The following is a 16,377-nucleotide window of genomic DNA, read 5'->3' on the forward strand; positions in this document are numbered from 1 at the left end:
TTAAGGAACAAATCACCGGAGAGAATTCGTGTCAAATTTCCGAAGATTGGACGGCACTGAGAGTTGGTTTGGTAGTCCGTATTGGTTGCAAGTATACTTATTGCGTTCCTGCATTTTGGGTCCGTTTAGTTTGGCTAAATATTTGGTACAGTTCAGATTTAGCAAAATCTTCGGCTTTCTCTCCCAACCAACATTTTCTCTCCCAACCCCGCGCCGACCACCGCAGCCTACCCAACCCTGCTCGTCGCCGACCACCGCAGCTCCGGTGCATTCAATCGCGCCCCCTCGCAGAACCCTAGCCGGCCGACCAAGTCCGTCGCGCATTCAATCGCGCCCACACGCGGGCGGAACCCTGGCGTCCCGCCGTCGACGCGGCCCATCCCGCTCCGGCGACCACCCTTCCGGCGAGACCTCGCAGCGGCTGGAACTGCGGCGCCGCCGTCTCGCCGCAGATGTACGTGCCCCCAATCCTCCGCATCACCGACTTGACGGGCGCGGGACCCATGGGCGACCAACCAACAGCCAAGGCTGAATCCGGCCGGCGCTGCATCAGGGTGGAGCGACCACAGCGACCGCGTCGACCTCACCCGCCATGGTAACCTCCGGACCCCGTCCCCTCTCCGCGTCCACACCCCGATTAATTTCGTCATCCCCCTACCCCTGCCCCGTGCAGGTAAGCAGAAGCAGATCAAGGACGGCCTACCCACAGCTCCTCCTGCTGCAAGGCCAAGAAGAGGCCGGTCGGCGTCCGGAGATGGCCGACGACCACGCAAAACGGCTCGTCCACTCCGACCTCGACGGCCAAGGAGGAGCTCGTCCGGTCAGATGACGTCCACCAATTTAAAGGTCCCTTCTTTGCCCCCTGTTCCGTTCTAGTCGCTCCACCAGCTGCAAAGAAGCCCGCCTGCCCTCTCTGTGTGCGTCTAGTGCCCCAGCAACTTCCATTTCGACCTTGCAGTATTTCTCGACTTGCTGGATCACACCGAACGCTACGCTCACCCTGTGCATTCGCAGATGGGGTGGATATCCAACTGACCGAGGAGAGCCATCGCGGCTCAGCACCCGTGTGTTGTTATACATGCCGGTGGCGTCGACGGCGTCGGCGCAGCCGCAGCCCCAATCGTTGTTAGGCCGATGTCGGTTGGGGGCGCTGGCTCACTTTGTAGCCCTGTTCCTAATAGTTGGTCTTTTTGCGGTTATACGCTGGCGTAACTACCACAATGGCCAACTTATCAATCTTTGTATGCCAGCAATGATGTCATGTATAGGAACCAATTGCTCATCACGGGAATGTATGTTTTGTAGCTGAACATTTCCGAAGCAAGACAATTCTAAGGGTTTGGTGTGTTCATGTTGCTCCTTTTGCGTAAATCTAACCAGACCAATCAGTCCTATTTGACAAACCTGAAACTAGTCCTATTTTTTTTTTAAAAAAAAATCATGCCTTGGTCATTTTCTAGCAATTGCAGTCGGTGAAAATACTTATATTTACCATGCTAGATGAACTAGCTAATTCTTAATCATGTTTTACTAATTGGATGACTCTGTACATGTATAAATGATCGTGCTGAGTATTATTAGACTGCAGTAATTTGGCTGGTGCTGTGCTTGTTTCAACGTGCTCTGTGGCAAAAATTTAGAATTCTCATGATGGTACTTGAGAATAAAGTTTGATGTTACTGTACGGATATTGTGATCTGTAGTTTTGCCACTGTTTGCTGCATCCTGGAATCCTCATAATATTACAGAGTTTTAGATCTCATCATACTAGTTTGACATATAATTTTTGCTGTTTATGTAGTTTTGTACTTAACTATATTTGTTGAGCAGGGCATTTTATCATGCATATGAAGCTCATGACTACAGCCATCAAATGCCTCAGTCTGCTCCTGAAGCGGAACCTTGTGGTGGCAATCTTCCACACATCAATCCCAGGTACTGAATCTTGTTCATACAACATTTTCTAGCAGTCAAGTTCGTCTTGCAGCTCATCTTACTTAAATGTTCATACTGCACCTCACTAGAATTACCCTATAATTATCATCTTCACATGTGTGATAGGGGCCTACCGAAGCTGAGAAGAAAGAGATGGCGCCACGGTGGCTCTTGGCGACTTCTGGTGACCTTGGCCGTCTTGGAGGCTTGATGGCAGAGCTGCAGGTCTAGCTGCTCTGTCCAAGTTATATATGATAGTATTGGTTTGGCATTTTTAGTTGATTAACATTTAATTGCCACTACTTAGGCTTATTAGGACAGCGGCTAGATTTATTGGTTGGGTAAATATTTACTTGCTCTACTTTAGCAGTTATGGTCAAATATTGACTTGCTCTGGTTTGAGTGGCGAAAAGGTTCAGACCAGCTCCGTTTTGTTTTTATAATGTGCTTGGTGTTACTTGGCAGTGAACCCGGAGGACGCCGTTGAGCACCTGACCAAGGCGATCCAACTGAACCTCAAAAACCATATATGGTACAAAGAGGTATGATACGAAGGCAATTTACACAACGTTTCTTAATCCCGCTGTACATAGGGAACATCCTTGTGTTGGCTTTGAATCCACTCGAAAGGCCAAAGCACGTTCATGTTGGATGAATTGGCAAGTCATCCTGGTTATTAGAGGTCCTGGCCTGTTATGTGGGTGTGAATAACACTGGTTCTTATTGTGTGGCCTTTTTCTTTGATTGATAACTATGTATTTTCATCCTAGCACTCCATGGTTTAATTGTTTTCCTTGTCTACTCATTTAGAGAAGTATCATCTCTAGAGGAAGTTGAGTTTTTTTATCTATTTAGAAAATGAACCATTCAGGTCATTGTTTACAATTTAGAAGAAAAGGGCACATGTTTATCATCATCAGAGCAAATTGTTTTACCCTGTTATGCATTACCTTGAGCCAACTCACTTAAAGTTCTTGTTACCCCTGGTTCATAGGTCAGTCACAATAGCAGCAATGCTTGGAGAGCTTCCTGAGTTCAAAATGTTGTGACTCTTTGTATGTGGAGCTGTCCTCCTGAGGAGTTGGATGCAGAGTGAATGAACTTCTCAATCTCGACATGTAGATGAAGGTGATTATGTTTTTCCTGTAGTTTGTTTTAGTTGCACAAAACGCCTTGGACTGTGTGTGCTAGTAAAAAATGCCTTTCAGGTCATTGCAAAAACAGTATAGTTAAACATGCCTCATTTTTTATATTAAATCAAATATGGTTTCAACATAACAACTGAATAAGTTGTCTTGTAGGTACTAAAACTTATATTGGTTTACAGATTTTGTGTTCACTATTAATTCGTACTAATAGACTAAATGGTCCGTCCAATGTGGACATAGTTGGTTTTAAAGCTGAGATTTGGTGATAACTTCTGTGTTGGATTTCTCTTGATGGATCTTATCCAATGATTTTTTTTAATCATTTTGTTGTTCATAGATCTTGAAGTTATTTTCGGGATTGATGATGGTGGGTCGGATCATGGAACATTATTTTTCATTGGTTTTGCCTTTTCTCATTGATCAAAACGTTTATTACACAAATGCATGATCTTGTTGATGTCATGTTAGAGCTTATACTCATGTTCCTGGTTCTTGTATATACCCAATTTGGGTCTTTCACTGTTACTTATATATGATAGTATTGATCTGGCATTTTTAGTTGACTGACATGCCACTACCAAGAATTATTAGGACAGCATGTAGATTTAGTGGTTTTGGTTAAAATATTTACTTGCTCTGCTTTAGCGGTTATGGTTAAATATTGACTTGTTCTGGTTTGAGTGACAAAAAAGTTCGGACCAACTCTGTTTTGTTTTTATAATCTGTTGTTACTTGGCAGGGAAATAGAGGAAGCCGTTGAGCACATGACCAAGGCGTTCCTACTGAATCTCAAGAACCATGTATGGTACTAAGAGGTATGATATGAAGGCAATTTACGCAACATTTCTTAATCCTGCTGTACATAGGGAGCATTCTTGTGTTGGCTTTGAATCCACTCCAAAGGCCAAAGCATGTTCATGTTGAATGAATTGATACGTCTTCCTGGTTATTATTAGAGGTACTGGCCCTGTTAAGTGGGTGTGAATACCACTGGTTGGTATTGTGTGGCCTTCTTCTTGGATTGATAACTATATATTTTCATCCTAACACTCCATGGTTTAATTGTTTTCCTTGTCTACTACATCTAGAGAAGTACCATGCCTAGAGGAAGTTGAGTTTTTTTCTCTATTTAGAAAAGGAACCATTCAGGTCATTGTTTACAATTTCAAGTCCATAGTAAGATCGTGATTTAGGAAGAAAAGGGAACATTTTTATCATCATCAGAGCAAATTATTTAACCCCTCGTTGTGTAATATTTGTGAACCGAAACTTAGATTGTGGTCAGTTTGTATGTTTTGTGTTCTCTGATCTTTATTCCTCTGGTCTGTGATCTTCTAACTTAGATTGTTGGATCTAGAGCTTCTTAATCAAATAGATGCTCTATATTCATGTGTTCACTGATCTAGTAACTTAGATTGTTTGGTCCTATTCATGTGTTCTCTGATACTGTAACTTAGATTGTTGGACCTGGAGCTTCTTAAACTAAAATTTTATTTAGTTGTTATCTGACTCAAGTATATGCCATTTGCTTATTTTATCTCAAGACTTGCTGCACATTTTCATTTTTCATCATATAGTAAATGGTCAATGGTGGTAGACTCAAGAGCTGGATGTGTGTGAATTTCGCTCGAAACATGCAAGACGGTGTTGCCACTGGATTCTGTCACGAACTGGGTTTCATGTGCCAAGCCTCAGGCCCCCCCTGACATGCTTCTGAAGCCTGTTCTTCCGGCTATATACATGCATCTGGATCAAGTGGAGCGCAAGGATCAGTTGACTTTGCTCTGAAAGCTTTGTAACATCATGCGATGACCATACTCAGACTGCAGCGCGTGGAGCTTGAACAATGGCTCACTTTACGGTATGTAAACTTTCAGTTAAGATGATTTCTGTACTACTAGATCAAGGTTCAATCCAAATTAATGATCATATTGTGCTGGTATCTGTCAGGTGACCTGAAGCCTATGCGTGAGATTGATCTTGGGCTTCTTTCCCAGTGCTGTTTTGCCAAGTAAGTGTTTCAGGTGAACAAGTAGATCATGGCAAGCCTTGCTCTGAAGATAAATGTCAAGGTCGGTGTTCAAGTGAATCTTGCCACTTCTCCTTGTGCTTTGTGTGTTTTTGGATCGTCGAGTCTAACATGGCACTATATTTTTGAAGGCCGATGCAGTGTTCTATTCTAAGTTGCATCCCTGGATAGGCCTGCGATAATATTCGGCGCCAATGCCTCATCCCCATCCCCATCCCCATCCCCATCCCCATCGTGGTGAAGAAAACATCCCTGCCATCGCCTGCGATCATCCGAGCTCTCCAATGTTGGTTACCATCGCCATCCTTAGTACCTAATTTCTCGGACTCCATGTGCAAGCTAGTTTATCTGTTCATTCAGTTATCTGAAGTATCTTCTCAGTCCGCAGCCTAGCATAATTGTGTAGATTAGATAGATAGAAACTATTATATCAATCTAGCAGGGTTCTAGGTATATAGAGCCCGCAATAACGTTGATCCATGCATGGTTTTAAAGGCGTCGCTTAGGCGTCGCTTAAGCGTCCGAGCGGTCCGAGACTGGAAGGCGTTGTCGTCGGCTTTGACTTGAGCGTAAGGCGTCCAAAGGCGTCGCAGAAGCGTCCCAATTCATCGCCTAAGCGTGAAATCACTGCCTTTCATCGCTTCTGGACGCCTCTGTCCTTGCGCGGGAAACACTGCGCTGGCGGGAGGGAAAACCCAAATTGGCGGGCTGGAAGTGGAATTGGGGGCCAGGGATAGTGGAAATAGAGAGAAGAGAGAGAGAGGGGGAACAGACCAGGTGAACCGATTGGGAGAGAAGGGAGAGAGGAGGGAGCTCCTCTCACGCGACCACCCCAGCTCCGGCCAGATTCGCTCCTGCTCCGCCATCTGCCGGCCTCTCCAACTCCAGCCAAGCTTCTGGGTCCTCCTCCCCCTGGTGCAGCCCTTTCCAGAGGGGAAACAAGGTGCAGCACTGCAGCCTCCTCATCCTACCTAGTTGCTGCTTTGTTTCCAGCAAGGCAGCCTCAAAGGCGTCGCCTTGCAACACGCCTTGAGCGCTTAGGCGTTGAGGCGCCCCCCATCTCCTTGGGTCGCCTTTAAAACCATGGATCCAGGGTCGCTTTTGTTTCTCCTCTCCAGGAACTGAAAGAACTCAACCCAACGATGTCAATTCTGCATGTGGAGATTGAAACTGGTTTACATCTATGTTGTCTGTGATGGCACAGAATAGAACAAATCTATTTGAGCTCTTCAGTGTTATTGTTGTGCTGGCAGCATGTGTGATTAATAAGCTGTTTTATCAGCTTTGTGTACATGTTGTAGTGGTGTACTTAATAATTAGTAATTGAAGCAGCAACACTCAACCAAATGGCTTGATTTTTCTCTTAATTGCCTTTCCTCCCTATTTCTGTACAAGTAGCCAAATGGCTTGACTTTTCTCTTAATTGTCTAGATTTCTCTTTTGTAGGTGTCTTCTCTATGCAGCACTCAACTCGAGTAAAGTTTTTTGGGCCTAACAATGTTCTCTCCATTGAATTTCAGGGCGCTACCTGAAATTGTACTTCTTGGTTTTGATTTGCAGCAGGAAGAGAAGGCTTCTACTAAGTAATAGGTGTGTGTTGACGCATCGGCTGTATTCTTTTTTGCAGGACATTTACTCCCTCGGACTCAGGCGCATCAAAGATGAGGCCTTGGCTTGGTGCGGTATTGTCTCACTATGATTCGGCCCGCCATATTGTTTTGGTGCTGATGATATTCTTGGACATTGTTCCTCTTTCCATCAAGTTTTGGTGGCGAGCATTCTCTAGAGAAGATCTGCTGCTCTAGCTACTCAGGTCGCTGCTAATGAAATTGGTGCAATACACACTTTCCCATATCAAGTGAGGCAGATGATCTTCCCTGGAAAGCATGCAGGGGGGTATCCACATTGTCCAGTGTAACATACGCGAGAGGTGGCTGAGTGTGTTAAATCCTTATTAGCATCTGCAACCTTTGTTACTCAATGAATAATTATTAATTCTTATGAGTTAGTAGCGGGAGCTCATGCATGCTTCAAACATACCTATGTATTGTATGTTATGGAGATTATAAATTTTCTCCTACTTATGGCTGGGGCATTTGAACGCCCTGTTTTCTCTGAAGTACATAATAATTTGTTGCAGCAGCTTGCTTGCTTGTTGTCTGGTCATTGTTGCCATGCATATATGCGGAGCCTAGCACTTGAAGCATTGGCTCCAGCACTTGTTGTCAATCACGATCTGATTTCTAAGTGCCAAATTAATTACCATAATTGATATAGTTATTAGCATAGAAAAGAGGCAAGGAGAAGTCACCTATAAATGAGTTTGTAGGTAGTGGGCGTGCATGTATTTCACGGCCGGAGAGTTGAGCAGAATACAGTCGTGACGATTGAGCCAAATGCATGCACGTGCACGTTGAATGGAGTCACCGCATCATCTGTCGCTCGGTAGAACAAGGAATGTGATTAGAATGCAAAAGCAATTATTAGGAGAAAATCAATCATCAATTAATATAGAGGAGTTTGCATGGTCTCGTTTTGCTTCTCCCAGTCGATCGACTCCCATGTATATAGATTAAACCGAGAAACAAGCGGGAATATGGTACTACTTACTACACCCCTTCCTCTCATATACTCCATCTCAGAGGTTAAGGCCTAAAAAATGGTTTTTCATCAATGCATAAGGCTCATGATAAACTTTAGCACGTTTCTGTCGAAGTTGCCCCTCTGACCCGTTTCCAGTTTGCTGAAAAGAAAGGAGACGAGTAGGCACCCGCATGGTATTAGCTCCTCTATTCACGCTGAAATAACTGCAATCAATCTCCTCTAAAACAGGTGCATAATTGGAGGAGTCAAGTGCGGCTATATTAAGGAAGAAAGAGAAATAAAAGGGGGAAGTAACCAGGGGTAAACATGAAAGTAATCAGCATGTGCGGCCGTTCTTAATTGTAGCGTCAAACTTTTTACGCCTCAACCATAGAGACGGAGGGTTAATTACCCTGAAAATTGGCCAAACATCATAACTGCCGCCCGCAAATTAATTACCGTAATTGATACAGTTAGCAAAGAGAAGAGCCAAGAAAATTTTACCTATAGTAGTGTGCGTCCCGGCCGGATAGTTGAGCATGATATAATCGTGAGATTGAGTCAAATGCATGCACATGCAGGTTGAATGGGTCACCGAGTCGTCTTCCGTTAGTGCCGCTCCGGCCGTTCCGTAGAACATGAGATGCGATTAGCATGGAAATGTAGTTATTAGGGAAAAAATCAATCAGCACTTAATGCTAGAGAATCAATTGCCGTTAGCCATGCACCTCAGCGTTTTTTAGGCTCACGATTAAGGCCTCCAAAATTTCCAACCTATATGTCTTCATCATTTTCGCTCCATAACTAAAAACCCAGGCGTGGGGACCGAATATTTTCCTTCTTCCCGCCATTTTCTTTCCCTCCCTCGAAATTTGAATGGCGTCCAAAAGCTCTATATATACTAAGGGGGGTTCTCTGGCTTTCCGTCTGCGTTCCGAAGATCCGGTTCGCGATTCGTCATCTCGATGGCGATTGTCGTGGGCGTCCTTCTGCGCAGTGGAGACGCAATGCTCTGGGTTAGATTCCAGCTTGCGCGAAGTATCTGCCTTGCTCTGCTGCCTTACTGCTGAAGCAACGAGCGTGCGAACGTAGTCGATGTCAATCTCCTCGTTTGTTTTCTTCAAGATTTCTGCAGCCTTCGTCATATTGTCCTTCGGGGTGGCGAACGGCTGCTGCTCCGTTGGGGTCGCGAAGGTGATCCTGCGGGGAGCTATCAACTCACGCCGGACCTTTTCGACCTCATGATGAGCTTCAACGATCTTGTCCTCCCAATGTTTTCGGAGTTCCTTGACCTTTGCCAGTCCTTCGTCCACCTCCTGCTCGCGCTGGATGAAGTCTTCCACAAAAACTGCGGTGTGCTTCCGTTCCTCCAGCATGGCGGCTGCGGTGTCCTTAAACTTTTTGGCTGTGGCCAGTAGCTCCAGTCTCTTAGCTTCTAATGCTTCTACGTCTTCGGGAGTGATGGGTTTGTTAAGAATATCCGAGCGATAAACCGCATCCATGCCTGTTTGTGCAACCATCTCTTCAGGCGACAGGAGGTCCTCCGACGAAGAATCCTTGCGGGGCCGCTCCCGCGACATTGGAGATCCCTGGTGGGACGGCTGGGGGTCGGATTGGGTGCCTGCCTCTTCTGATCCAAGTTCTCCCAGCGCCGCGACAGTCGTAAGTACCTGCTTCGGCTGGGCGGAGTCAACTTCAGGCTGATCACCGTAACCATATTCCCTCACCTTGCGATCGAACTCTTCAGTGTCCATGGATTGGGTGTCTCCGGAAATTGGGCTTAGATTCCCTAGAATCGACTCTTCACCCGGATCTCCGCTTTCTCCGACAGCCTCTTGCTGATCCGGAGCAGCGTTGTTTTCCGGGGCCACGACCTGCTCGGGACCAGCTCCGACTTCTTGAGGGGCGGTTCCGGCGGTATGAGCCAAGAAGTGCACGAAGTGACACCTTTGCTTTTCTAACACCTGGGAGACCCAGGCGGATCTGCATTGGTCTTCCACCTTTATTTCCTGCTCAGGGGCGGATTGGGTGGGTTTTGATTTTTTCAGATCTAAGGCGGAATCCTTGCTAGGAAGTTCCTGCGTCTCGGATCGGATCTTCGCGACCGCGTCCTGCTCGGCCGGCGGTCGCGTCGGCGCTACTTACCGGTGGGTTTCCGTCGGAATCGACGGTTTCCCCGATGAAGATATGTATGCCGCCAACTGGGACGATGGAGAGCTTGACGGGGTCGGTTTTAGCCGGAATCCGGCACTCATCCGGAGGGACGATCGGCAGATTTCCGGCGTAAAGGACACGCCCCACAGCGATGGAGTCGTCGTAGCTTCCCATGGCGGAACCCTCCCGGTTCCGGCCTCCAGACGCCGCAGGCCCCACGGTGGGCGCCAACTGTCGTTGCCTAATCGACGGTACCTCGGAGGAGGGATCCTCACGAGGGGAGAAGAAGTAGGGGCCATAGGGCGGAGTGCACACGGGACGGTGGTACGCGATTTACCCAGCTTCGGAACACCCGCACGATGACAGGGCCTACCGCTGCTTGTCCGGAATTATCCGGGCGCTTCGCGATGTTACAATGAGTTGTGGTTGTGCCTCTAGGGCTCCCAGTGATCCGGCTTATAAAGGCGCACGGATCTAGGGTTTACATGGAGAGTCCTAGCCGGATTACAGATAGCCTAACTACGGTACAATATCTTGCCGTGCACGTCACGGATCCGCCTTCCACATACGTCGTACTGGATCCGGGTCCCTCATGGGCCTCCGCGGATCCGGGTTCCTCCTAATGTCGGTACGGATCCGGCTTACTGATCTTGGGCCGGACTTCTTCCTTCATGATCAACAGCAACTGGGCCGCCCGATGGTACACCCATGAAGTATACCCACAACAGCGGCAGCCCGATGCGACGACTCAATAAACATGCATGTCTCAATCGTCCCAACTGTATCATGCTCAACTCTCCCTGGCCGTGACATACATGCACGCACGCTACCTACGAGCTCATGTACATGTGACTTTTGTTTGGCTCTTTTATTTGCTAATTATATCAATTACGGTAATTAATTTGGTCCCTACCACAAATCAGTTGATTATTATAGGCGACAACCAAATGTTGGAGACTACTACTACCTCTGTCTCAGTTTAACAGGCACGCACGTAGTTTAAGAAATTGCTTTGACCATTATTTTGGTCAATAAAACATGAAATATATGTCATAAAAATTATATCATTGGAAAACTTTTTAGCTTACGAATCTAATGATATAGATTTTGTAGACATAAAATTATATTTTGTTGACCAAATCAATGGTCAAAGTTTGTCTTAAACTGCGTGCGTACCTCTTAAACCGAGACGGAGGGAGTACCATGGATCAGTTGGTGGCGTGGACGCTGGTATCTTAAAACTAATATGGGTGGGCTCTTACTTTTGGAGCCCCAATAATTATGCGGTGGTATAGTTATGGATTGACAAACAACCCTTAATTCTACTATCTCTTTTCCTTTGCTTGTAGATCGGAAATGGATTTGCTCCTCAGGCTTTCCTTTGCTTGGACCGGAAATGAATTTGCCCCTTAGAGATACGCAGGATCAATCCGGGTCCTCTCTCTAGGGAAATAACCTTATTGGAGATACTGCTCAATTTGAGCTGCCATGCATGCATGCCTGGTCATATACATGGTACATGTTTTAATTATTCGTGTTGCCAAAACATTGATGTCTCACATGTTGATTTCAACGCTTCCATGATTATACAATCAAAGTCTAAATCGTCATACATGACGCACGCGTTGGCTACACCCTTCCCTGTATTTATAGATTGGTGTGTGTCTATCTCGAGGAGTTCAAATTTCGCTATTTTGGCGCCACTACATACTTTTTTTCATCTGCACGAATGGGTTGCCGCTACTTTATTTGGTTTCTATCGCCGTACAATCCTACGTAGAGAGAGATAGATGGGCTGACTCCAAGGTGCTATGAGGCGGATCGCTGAGGTGGACATATGGTGGTCTCTCTCTCAGGCAAGCAAACGGGGCGTTCTAGGCCGCGGCCTCTGCCTCGGCGTGTCCGTGCACCACGCCTCCTGCGACGACCCCGATGATCTGCTCGGCAAGATGCTCTCCGGTATGAGGATGCTCGCGCCGGAAACGGAGATGCCAGCACCGGCCGGTGATGGCGTCCTTCCCGCTAACGCGCGACCAGATCGACGGGATCAAGGACGCGGTGGCAGAACCAGGAACGCATAAGTGCCCGTCGTCGTTCGTGGCGGCGTCAGCGCTGGCGTGGGTGTGCCTCCCGAGGAGCCGTTCCGTGGGCGTGGACGGTGCGGCGCGCAGCCACATGCAGTTCTCCTTTGAGTGCCGGTCGAGGCTGGCCCCGCCGCTCCCCGCCGAGTACTTCGGCAAATGCCTGCGCGCAATGCGACAACGTCGGCGTGTGGTTGTGCCGCTGCGGCTATGTCGGCCAGCTAGGACGGCGCTTGCTCGTGTGGTGGCGTAGATCAAGGCGACGATGTCGGCCGTCTGGGACGGCGCGTGCTCGGCGCAGCTCAAGGCAACGGTGTCGGCGTCTGCTCGTGCCACCGCGGCTACGTCGTCCAGTTAGAACGGAGCATGCTCGTTCAAGATGACGACGTATGCGTGTCCTCGTGCCGCCGCGGGTACGTCGGCGCTTGCTCGTACTGCATTACATCTCAAGGCGACGATGTCGGCCAACCAAGACGACGTGTGCTCGTGTTGCCGCGTCGTGCCTCAAGGAGATCGACAACGTTGGCCGGCCGCATCGGCGGCATGAAGATCGCCGCATCATGGAGCACGCGATGCTGCCTGATTGCTTGGCTTCATGTGCGCGCACGCTGCTACCTTGCTAGCTTTTTCTCAGACGCTAGCGCGTGCCGGCCGACCGCTGCTTTGCTGCCGCTAGCGGTGCTGTCCTAGTTCTTTGCCGCCGTGGCTTCCCTGGCTGTCTTCCGGCGGCGCGGCAGAGGAGAGCAGCATCGCGTCTTCGGTCCAAGTGAATCACGTACCTCGCAGCCGTTGCCCACTACAAGCGTAGATGCAGCTACAAGCGTCGTCCAGATCGGCGTGTCGGCGTGGCGCGGAAGCATGCACAATGCTTCCAAAATCGGCCCGTATTTGCTCTTGTATTCTTTATTGTGTGGTAAAAGACATTGATCCCATTTCTTGGTGCACCAACGAAAAATGGGCATGCTCTACATGCACGCACACTACCTACAAGCTCATGTACATGTAACTTTTCTCTGGCTCTTCTCTTTGCTAACTAGTACTAAAGCTAATTAATTTGGCACCTAAGTGATTGACCTGTGTGGATACCATATGATCCACTAGGGCCCTAGTTGGTTGTTGCTTCAGGTTAATTAACCACTGCTGCCAGGTGAAGCTAAATGTAAACTTGAACCAAATCTTCACCTAGTAAAATTCACTTGAAGAAATGTAAATGAATATTGCTGCAGCTGAATTCATTCTACTAGGGATGCTCCAGGCTTGACTTGAAGTCATAGCTGCATGTCACAGCCACAAAATAAACCGCACCCACTACATATGACAATATTATTCCAGTGATCATCACAAGATAAGAAATCAGAAAACAAACTTGTCTCACAAAGTCACGCCCACAAAATAATGTCACAAGATCATTCGTGCTTGACGATGGTTGTTTGCCTTTAATTAACCAATGCCACCAAGTATGTGAATACAAATGTAAACTGGAGCCAGTGCTTCAAATGCTAACTCGAGGCCAAGTCGCATATGTATGCAGGGCAACAAACACCATACAACAAGCAAGCAAGCTGGCGCGACAAATCATCACAGTTCAAGTTGTACTTGAGAGCAAACAAGGCCGTTCAAATGCCCAAGCCATAAGTAGGAGCAAATTTATAATTCAACTCAGCAATCTCCATAACATACAATACATAGGTAAGTCAGAAGCATCCATTAGCTCATGGATCTAACACATAAGAACTAAGAATTATTCATTGAGTAACAAAGGTTGTAGATGCATGTGCAAGGCTAATCAACAACCTGAATATAAAGTCGAGGACATTTGTTTCACAAACTGAATGTCGGCAGTTGCTAGAGTTTATAAGTACATCACAAGAACGAACTTTGCTAACAAAATTTTCATCCATAGGAATGTTGCTCGAATTGGTGTCTTGATGGCAGAGTGGAGAGTTGCAAAAGACATGAACAGGTACTACTTCAAGAACAAGGACACACCAAATGCCCATTCTGCAGCAAAATGTATACATGAGGAAGTTATCTACAAAAGCAGTGAAATGTCAACCGCACAGATTCATGTCAAACAGGCTTTGAATCTGGAATTTCTAACATTTCTCATGTCAAGCAGCACACTGTAAGGCTAAGAAGCAATTTTATCAATGGTGTTAAGCCCGTCCAGACAACACTAGGAAATCACTCACCAAGCCCCGTGGTAACATGGTGGTACCTATAGTAGTATCAAAGCCCCAAATGTTTCATTTTCTTGAGCTAAATATATTAGAACATACAAGTCGAGGACATTTGTCACCATGTTTAACAAACTGAATAACACCCGTTGATAGAGTTTATCAGTACATCTAAAGAACGAACCTTGCTAACGAAATTTTCATCAAAAAGAATGTTGCTAGAATTGGTGTCTCGATGGCAGAGTGGAGGGTTGCAAAAGACATGAAGAGTTACTACTTCAAGAACAAGGACACACCAAAATTGCCCATCCTGCAGCAAAAATACAAGAGGAAGTTATCTACATAGGCGGTGAAATGTCAACCACACAGATTCATGTGAAACATGATTTAAATCTAGGATTTCAAACATTGCTCATGTCAAACATCACACTGTAAGGCTGTTAAGCCCATCCAGACAAGACTAGGAAATCACTCTGCAAGCCATTTGGTAACATGGTGGCACCATAGTAGTACCAAAACACCAAATTGTGTCATTTTCTTGAGCTAGATAGATTAGGACATGTATCAGCAATCAACTTGTTTATTCCCAAACAAACAAAAAACTAGTCAAACTGTTATCTCTCAATAGTAAATACGCAGGGACCATTAACAAAAGCTCGGGCCGGAGCATACTTATGGAAATGTGAGGCAAAATAGCTCAAAAACAGGTCGAACATGCCAAGTTATTGATAAATCTCATACATGTTCAAGTGCCAATCCCTATCAAAATGTACCAACAATTTTCCCATGCCAACAACCATGATTAATCCCGAATCTTGAATCCTAGTGTGCAGTTGCACACCTTGAAAATAAACCAAGTCGCAATAATAGTAGGGATATTCGGAGCTCAGAGTTGGAAGCCAGAGAGGGCAACCCAAATGCTATTTGTAACACATGGTGTATTCATCTCGATCAATTCAACAGAGGAAGCAATCAATCACAGCAACAATGGGTGAAATCTGTCTGTCCGGTACATAAGAGATGTACATATAGAAAGCTAAGAATGGAAAGATTGTTTTAACTTCACCTTTGAAAAACATGTTGTGATTGCATAAGCAATAATCATTTTATTTTGACTAAATCTATTATAGTTCACAAAGTAGAATGTAGTAGATAGGACAAAAGATGTTGCGTGGTAATTGACTAAGCATTTTTGCTGAACTCAATTTGCATCCTTAAGTATAATTGACAATAAATCTCCAGAAAATACAATTTTTCAGAATTCATTAGTTGAAGGTAAACCCAAAAATGGCACAATAAACGAAATTATGATATACCTCTGCATACATGTGAGATTATTAGACTGGAATATTTGAGATCAAAACAACCTTAGGACCAAAGGCGTCGCATACTCTGATTAGTTTGTGAACCTTCTGTGCAATCATGGCTTTATATATCTCACAATTGCAGCACACAAATACTGAAGATTTGCCTCTCGTCTGAAACTGCATAATCACAAGACCAAGAGAAATTTTAGAACCAGTGTGTATAGCTACAGAGAATACAAAATATGAAAGTTCAAGAATTTTAGTGTCCATCCTTGAGTAGAAGGTGCTTTTATTAAAGATATGATTAGAAGTCGGCACAGTTTCTCCTATTTCTGCAGCCAACTAATTACTCCCTTGGCCATATCCCTGTAAGATGAATAACCATGCAGCCAATTTTTATTGGAGCAAAAAACCCAATTTTGTTAATATGTACAAATGAAAGAAAAGTATGATGAATTAAGAGCAAAATTTGGAATAGTTCTGTACAAGTCAGCTTAGTAGGATGCACCTTACTAAGAGTCGTCATGCTGATAAAGCGATCCCTTTGTGAATCGATCTTCATTACCATATGATAACGAAAAGCAAACAGCGGTTCATCCAAAGTAAGGTCAGGGTAAAGAATGGAACTTCTTGAGGTGGAGATGTTGCTGGACGACCACTCCTCCTGGTTCCCCTGAGTTTCGTCATGGGCGTCCACGCTCCGGGCGGCTGGTAAATCATCCGGCAAGGGGGCGCCGCACGAGGCGACCGGGGTTGGGGCGAGCGGCGGCTGCGGGGTGCAGAGAGAGAGATGTGTATGTGAGATTGATTCGTCCACTCGTCCCTCCATCTACCATGTGTAATTATAAGGAGGCTGCAGGTAATTAGGGAGGAGTTAATTCTCCTAGAATCTTGTTCCCCATAATTATGCTGCAGATAAATAAGCCTATTTCTTCTCTCCTGGAAATTAATTAATTTCCACAG

At 45.9% G+C, this 16,377-nt stretch overlaps 2 long non-coding RNA genes across 4 annotated transcripts; one reads left to right on the plus strand and one right to left on the minus strand.

The window, feature by feature from the left end:
- Positions 1 to 448: 448 nt before the first annotated feature.
- Positions 449 to 7,147, plus strand: LOC124667477. Of its 3 annotated transcripts, none has more exons than XR_006991307.1 (11): positions 449 to 595; positions 674 to 846; positions 1,831 to 1,935; positions 2,062 to 2,160; positions 2,401 to 2,477; positions 2,930 to 3,063; positions 3,823 to 3,898; positions 4,661 to 4,944; positions 5,034 to 5,155; positions 5,244 to 5,398; positions 6,633 to 7,147. It is a non-coding gene; the product is annotated as an uncharacterized LOC124667477 (long non-coding RNA). The 3 variants fall into 3 exon arrangements; XR_006991308.1 differs by having other exon boundaries at positions 450 to 595; positions 6,740 to 7,147; XR_006991306.1 differs by having other exon boundaries at positions 451 to 595; positions 5,244 to 7,147.
- A 6,541-nt stretch (positions 7,148 to 13,688) lies between these two features.
- On the minus strand, positions 13,689 to 15,514 carry LOC124659700. The gene is made up of 3 exons (XR_006989671.1): positions 15,424 to 15,514; positions 14,292 to 14,417; positions 13,689 to 13,931 (listed from the first exon to the last, which is right to left on the minus strand). It is a non-coding gene; the product is annotated as an uncharacterized LOC124659700 (long non-coding RNA).
- Positions 15,515 to 16,377: the final 863 nt, after the last annotated feature.

This window comes from Lolium rigidum, chromosome 6 (genome assembly GCF_022539505.1).
Source record: "Lolium rigidum isolate FL_2022 chromosome 6, APGP_CSIRO_Lrig_0.1, whole genome shotgun sequence".
NCBI classification, from domain to species: domain Eukaryota; kingdom Viridiplantae; phylum Streptophyta; class Magnoliopsida; order Poales; family Poaceae; genus Lolium; species Lolium rigidum.